Source organism: Talpa europaea (genome assembly GCF_964194135.1).
Source record: "Talpa europaea genome assembly, chromosome: 7".
Taxonomy (NCBI): Eukaryota; Metazoa; Chordata; class Mammalia; order Eulipotyphla; family Talpidae; genus Talpa; species Talpa europaea.
This window is the reverse complement of record NC_140074.1, coordinates 12,157,160-12,164,780: the sequence shown is the minus strand read 5'-3', so window position 1 is coordinate 12,164,780 and position 7,621 is coordinate 12,157,160.

Genomic DNA, 7,621 nt, shown 5'->3' with positions numbered 1-7,621 from the left:
ATTATTTCATTTAGTGTAAGGGGCGTTATTACAGTGTCCTTTTTTACAGGTGAGAACACTGAGGTCAGGGAAGTTAAACAACTTGTTAAGTGTCACACAGCTGCCAAGTGGTAGACAGGGGATTCGAACCCACTGACTCCAAAGCTTCTAGAAGGGCTGTCATCTATCGTGTGAGTGACTTAACATGAGAGACTAAAAAAAAAAATCAAAGATGGGTCATTAAGGATAATAAAGACTCCGGTGTTTCAACAGAAGATGAGGAAGGGGGGTTGAGGTGGGGTAGCAGGTTTACACTGGTGACTCCAGAGCCCGTTTCCTCACTGCCCAGTCTCTGGGCTGCCAAGCATTGACCCAGATGACCCCACTCCCACCGCAGGTAGAGAGCAGCTCACCTGGCAATCCATCCAGTACGTCGCTCTCATCCAGATCCAGCCACCCGGGTCCCCGGGACGAGCAGCATCGTCCGAGGCTAGGCCTCAGCCTCCCGAGCCGTCTTCCTAGCCGTGAGGCGGTCCCCACAGGAGACCGTTCGCCCCTATTTGGTGTCAGGCGCAAACCCTTGACGAGGTCCTGACCAGTCCGCCTAGGTCCACATCTCGTGCAGGCACCTGGTGGAAGGCCGGGGACTGACCTCCTCAGCCACTGGGGGCCCACAGCCACGGTCCCAGTGTCTCTTCTGTCCCACACCCACCCAGCCCGTCCCTCAGGGGCGGTCCCGGCCTACTAACGGCCCAGGAAGCCAAAAAGCACCCAACACAGGTGGGGGAGGCGCTCTGTGGAAGCTTCCTCTCCCACCCAGGCACAGGCCAGCCCAGGCGGGCGGGCGGGCAAGAGCCCCTTCCCTCACCCAGTCACTTCCTCCCCCGCCCAGGGGCGTGTCCACACCAGCCCGGCGCCTTCGCCTACGCGGGCCAGGCCTTTCCGCCTCAAACGAAGAAAACCAAATTCAATCCGCTGTCCAGACCAGGTGTTGGGCACTTTAAATACTTTATTCAAACACCTAATTTAAAGACCTTATTCAAAATATTTAAATACTGGGCCTTCCCTGGTGGCGCAGCGGTTGAGCGCTGGGCTGCGAGGCTGCCCACAGCCTCTGCAGCGCCGGTTCGATCCCCGGCCACCGGCAAGGGTCCCACAAAAAATAAATTATGTGAATGTATTATTTAAATACTTTATCTAAATATTTACTTTATTTAAATGCTCTATTTACTTTCTTCTTTGTTTTTCTTTTAAAGATTTATTTATACAAGAACCGGGGTACAGGCCAGATGCGCGGGAGGGACCCTCGCTAGCCTCGCTAGCCGGCATCGAACCGGTGCTGCAGAGGCTGCGGACAGCTTCACAGCGCAGCGCTCAACTGCCTGCGCCATCAGGGGAGGCCCTTTCTTGGGGTTTTAACCTCTGATTTCACAACGAAGGAAAGTGAGGCACACGGAAAAGACAGCCAGAGCAAGGGGGATACAAATAGTTAAACCTGCTGGCCTTCTTGGCTCTCCCACGCTTTTCCTCTCACCTGGCCCAGTCCAGAGGCAGCAGAGGTTTTACTGGAGCTCCTTGTTGTTGTTTTTTAAAAGATTTATTTATGCATATAAGAACTGGGGTGTAGGCCAGAGGTTGGGGGGGTATGAGAGGATTCACCAGAGAGTGGGGAGAGACCAGGCAGATCTACTGAAATACACTGCTGAGGAATTCACGTGGCAGTGGCTGGCTGTAGCTTGATAGCGCTGAGTCTTTAACCCCTGTGCCACCAGGGAAGTCCCAGAGTTCCTCATTTTTTAAGGATATTTTCAGCTTTCTCAGCTAACATGGTTAAAAAAGAAGTATGCAATTGGCTGGGGTCTCCCTATCAAGCTACTGCCAGCCACTCTGCAGCATGAGTTTGATCCCCAGACAGGGAGCTAATCCACATGGCCAGCAGACCTCTCCTTACTTGCCTGGTGCTCTCCTCAGCAGTGTGTTTCAGTAGGTCTGCATGTTCTGCTCCCCACTCTGTCTCTGGTGAATCCTCTCTCTCTCTCTCTCTCTCACGTGCATGCACACACACACACACCCCTCTGGCCTACACCCCAGTTCTTGTATGCAAAAATAAACAAATCTTTAACAGAAGTATGCAGTTGGGAAACATGGATGCTTTTAGGAAGGGGACAGAAGGAAGAAGTCCAGGTTTGCAAATAACATGCCCTAGCCTCCAGAGTTATTCTACTCAGCTCAGCAGACTTGGTTACTCTCAACTTGCCTTTGAGCACACAGACTGAAATTCAAGGCTTAGTAACCAATTTAAGGGAGATGTTATGTGTCCATACTGGAGAAGGCATCTGGGCATGTGGGCAAGTTCTATGTTCTGATAGCCCTATCCTTCACTCTCTCCCTTGATCTGTGATGTAACCACTCTGAATGGTAAATTCCTCAAGCAAAGTGAAACTAAAGCCACCCAGCCTATAGCATCACTGCTAGGGTTGGTACCTGGCATAAAGGGAGCTGCGGTACTATTTATGTAATGCCTACATTCCCTGAAGACCAGATTTCCTAGGGTGTGGGAGGTCTCATTTTAAATGGTCCAGCTTCTCTTTCTTTTACCAAGCCTAGCTAGCATGGAAATTGTTCTTGCCACCAAAGACCCCTCTGTCCTCACTGATAACCATCATGGGCAGCCTAATTCTCAAGAATGAGTTCCTATCTCTTTCTCAAAAAGTAGACACCACTGTGGTGTTCCTCCCATCTCCAGTATCTGAAAAGCAAACTCTTATCTTTACAGAACACTGTGCTCAGCAGGTCAGCCAGGAAATGCAAACTGCAGTTTCAAAACGATGAAAATTTTCCTGAAGGATTTTGCTGTGTTTTGGAGAGTGCCTCTGGGCAGATCACACACTGTGAAAGGTTCTTTCCAAATTGTGACAATTCAATCATGCCTTCTACCAATGATTGATTTTTCATACTTCGCATGGGTGGTAACAGCCTTTGCTCATTCCCCCTCCCCCCAAATCATGAAGTGAATTTGGGATTATGATACAGAGGTGAATGCAAGGTTTTCTGAACATTGTTCCCACTCCATGATGTCTGTGAACTTGGCAGGCAGGCATGGGCAGGAGGTGAGGGGCCTCTGCTGATGGTTACACTGGCATTAGAAATGTTGTGCTACATACATACCAAGGAAAGCAGTGACTCCCATAAACCAAACCCTACCCTTCCCACCCACCCCCCACCTCACCCCCGCCCCCAGTTGGAAGGGCTGAAGATCTCACACTCTAGTTAATAGCCATTGTATTCTTTTCCTTTGAAATTATTCTCTTTAATAATAGATTCTCATTATCAGGGAAGTGGAATATAGTGGGAGAAAAGGAAGCTAACTTTGTTTTTTAAAAATTCCCCATCAGGTTTACCTTTCACAAAAATTAACTCACATGGATAATAGGCCTCAATGTAAAATACAAAACTATAAAACTCCTAGGAAAAAAATAAAAGGCATCTAAATTGGAAAAGAAGTGAAATTGTCTCTACTTGCAGGTGATATGCTATGATATGTAGAAAGACATACACACACAAAAATTATTATAATAAATTCAGCAAAGTTATAAGATACAAATTACAGCAAAAATGATAATAATAATTAAAAAAAGAAATTTAACCAAGGAGGTGAAAGATCTGTTCACTGAAAACTATAAAACATTGATGAAAGAAATTGAAAATACAAATAAATTGAAAGATATTACATGTTCATAGATTAGAAAAAATTGATGCTGTAAAATGTCCACACTACTCAAAGTAATCTATAATTCAATGCAATCACTATTAAAATGTCAATGACAATTTTTACAGAAATAGGGGGAAAAAAATCCTAAAACTTGTGTGGAACTGTTATAGAGCAACCCCGATATTAAACGGGTTCCTGGCTGTGGGTCCTCACCCGCGCGTTTTAAAGAGACTTATGAATACTCTACTATAGACACACACAAAAGGTTAATAAAAGGTTTATTTACAAGAGAAAAGGAAATAAGGAAAATGTACAACTCAGGGAGAAAATAGGGAAATAAAGTCTTTAATACGTCCTACCCGATCCGACAACCTGGAAACCCAAAATCACTCTCAGAGCTGGCCGGACGCTGCGAGCTGGCAGAGGGCCAAAAATGGGGGGTCCCCAAAGCCCACGTGTCTGCCTTTTATAACCACCTGGCTGCTTAACCCCACCCTCAGGTCCCAGCCACCTTCCCTTTGGTGGTGATGGGATTTGGAGTTCCCAGTGTCTTTGGCTTTGGCCTGGGGTGGGGGTGGAGTCCACAAAGCCTATATGGAATTAGCTTTTGGGACATCCTTTTCCCCCTAACAGAACCACAAAAGACCTTAAATAGCCAAAACCATCTTGAAAGTAACAAAGATAGAAGCATCACACTTCCCGATTTCAAACTATAATATAAAACTATACAAAACAGTATGGTTATAACATAAAAACAGACACATAGATCAATAGAACAAAATGGCAGGCCCAGAAATAAACCCATACACATATGGTCAATTAATTTATGACAAAAGAGTCAAAAATATACAATAGGGAAAAGAGAGTTTTTTCAACAAATGATGTTGGAAAACTAGACAATCACATGCAAAAGTATAAAACTGATCACTATCTTATATCATACACAAAAATAAACTTAAAGTGGAATAAAGACTTCAACTTATGATTTGAAATCAGGGACTCCCTGGTGGCACAGGGGTTCAAGACAGCATCATCAGGCTATTGGCAGCCACTGCAGCATGAGTTCAAACCCCGGCCAGCCAGGGAGAAACCCACAGGGCACAGGAGACCTCTCTGCCTCGCCCGCTGCTCCCCTCAGCAGTGTATTTCAGTGGATCTGCCTGTTCTGCTCCCCACTCTCTCTGGTGAATCCTCTCATACCCCCTGCACCTCTGGCTTACACCCAGTTCTTGTATGCATAAATAAATAAATCTTTAAAAAAAGATTTGAAATCATAAAACTCCTAGAAGAAAACATAATAAGTAAGATCCCTACGATCTTGGCAATGATACCTTAGGTTTGACACCAAAGGCAAAGACAACAAACATAAACAATTGGATTATATCAACAGAGCCAAGAACTCATACGAATCAATACCAAAAAGACAACAATCCAATTAAAAGTTGGGCAAAGGAATTAAATACTCCATTTTCCAAAGAAGACCAAAAAATGGCCAACAGCTATAGGAAAAGGTATTCAGTGTCACCTATCATCAAAGGCATATATATCAGTTTGTGTGGTACCACCTCATACCACATTAGGATGGCTACATCAAAAGGACACGAGATAACAAGAGTTGGGGAGGATACGGAGGGAAGGGAACCTTGTGCTATCTTGTTGGGAATGTAAGTCATTCACAGAACTCAAGGGTGATTCAACATTAAAACTTAATATAACATACCACCTCAACATAACACAAGAGAAATCATGGGACTCAGTGACTGCTGGGAGACATTTGTAAATACAAATAGGAAGTTGCTATGGACAAACAATTTTGAACAAAATGTAGTTGCTATCTCTGTGAAAGAAATGGAGATTGAGGTTGGGGGCAAACCAAAAAAAAAATCAACTTTTCTAGATCTAGTGACAGGGAGATCAGATCCAAAACACAAATTACCTTCACTTGTCATCCTCAGGCTCAACTTAACCTGTTAAAGGCTTATAATTTGGCCTTGCAGCATATCTGTCACTGGTGGGATAGAAAACTGACATGGCTTGTTAAATTAGCCATTTTGAGGTCATCGGTTATTATACATAGCCAAATGTTAATTGCATTCTCTTGTGACCTATAACTTTTTTTAAATAAAATTTTTTTAACATTCCAAAATATATATTCACTGTAGTTAATCAGAGTATGCACAACAGTATAACAAGATTTAAATGACCCACATTCTTCCATCCAAACTAAATACCACTAATATACTGAAAGTATATTTGTCTTAGCATAAATTAGGGAATGTACGAACTGTTTAATAAGAACATGTTTGTCATGGTGTTATGACAATAATTTGTAGTCTCAAACCATTCGGGCATCAGAATTACTCTTCTAAAGAGTCTTAATCAAACATCCATCTGTCCCCAAATCACCAAGGGCATCAGATGTCCTCCCCTTGGTAGCAGAGTGAATCTCTGTGAGTGATTTGGAAAAGAGCTTTAAAGATGATTTGAAATAATGGGGGTTGAAGGATGCAGAGTGAGAAAGACACACAAACAGAGGGAGGGGGCAAGGGAGAGAGACAGAGAGAGGAAGGGTGAGAAGGATAGAAACATGCCAATTGAAAATTTCTATCCTAGAAAATCCACAGATGGTTGGTTTTTGTGAAAATGCATGGAAAGAGATCCACAGCTCTCATCAAATTCTTAGGATCTGTTACTCCTCCAAAATGTCAGGATCCCCGGTTTGTAGCTCTAATATTCTGGTACTATTTGAGATTGGAGCTTTGAGACTGCCTGCTTTGGAAGAGCTGGAGAATGGAGGTGAAGCTAGGTTCTTTTATGAGAAGGTTTTGAGGGGAGCTGGCCCATGGAAAATGCACACACAACCTTTACCTTCTCTGTGCATTGTTCATCTTGCTTTGCCAGTGCTTTCTCTAGTATCAAACTATCAGAGCCTTAACAACAAATGTCAATGTGAAAAATATAAAATAATGTCACTTTTCCAGGATATGTCTGGGAGAAGTGTGTGTTCCCTGTACTACTCCCAGGTATATATGAGAACAAGGGTTAGTAACCTTGGGGACAAATTAAGGAGACGGAAATAAGCACGCATCTTTTCAACACCTTCCATGCACGTAACATGCCCCAAGACCTCATCTGATAAATGCCATATCAGACCTCAACCCTAGGCTCAGCCAATTTTAGAGACCGTTTATTTTCAAAATCAAATGGCCTCCACATCAATCTTACATGTTTTGTATTCTTAACTACACCCTAGTTTTCTCCCAAACTTCTATCTTAAAGTAGCAGATAAGTTAAACCCACATCAGTCTTATTTTAAAGCTCCCATTATATATTTTACTTTGAATCACTGATTCGGAAACATAAAAGAATTATATAAAACGTCTCCAAAAAGCTTTGGATTATGAAACATATTAAGAATGCATTGTTCAAAGGCTGCCATCTGGTGGCCACAGGTAACAGGCTCCAAAAATTAGATCCTTCATAGAAAAGACCTGGAAAAACACAATAGCCCTAACTAATCACTTGGTTTGTTAGCAAAGACTGGTCATCTGGAACACTGTGTGGGAAAATATTATCTGGAACTTTATTTGGGAAAAATTAAATGAAGCAGATATTATGAAGCAAAACACAGAAGTCAGTTGGGGCTTCAACAGTGATGCCAATCCTTATTCTTAAATAAGATGTCAGTGCCTTGAGAGCATCTGGGAAGAATCAAGGAGAGCACTTCAGTAAAGGATAAGATCTGGTATAAATTGTTAAATGAGCTCTTTAAATCTCCAAGTCCCAGCTACCTTCTAAAAATTGAGGAAGTCGAAATAGATGTTCTCAAAATAAATTTGCAAAATGGAACAGGCAAAAGGTGTTGAGTAGTAAGTGGCCTGCAATCCTAGAAATTTAAACTCCTTTTCCTCTACCCCACGCCAGATTATT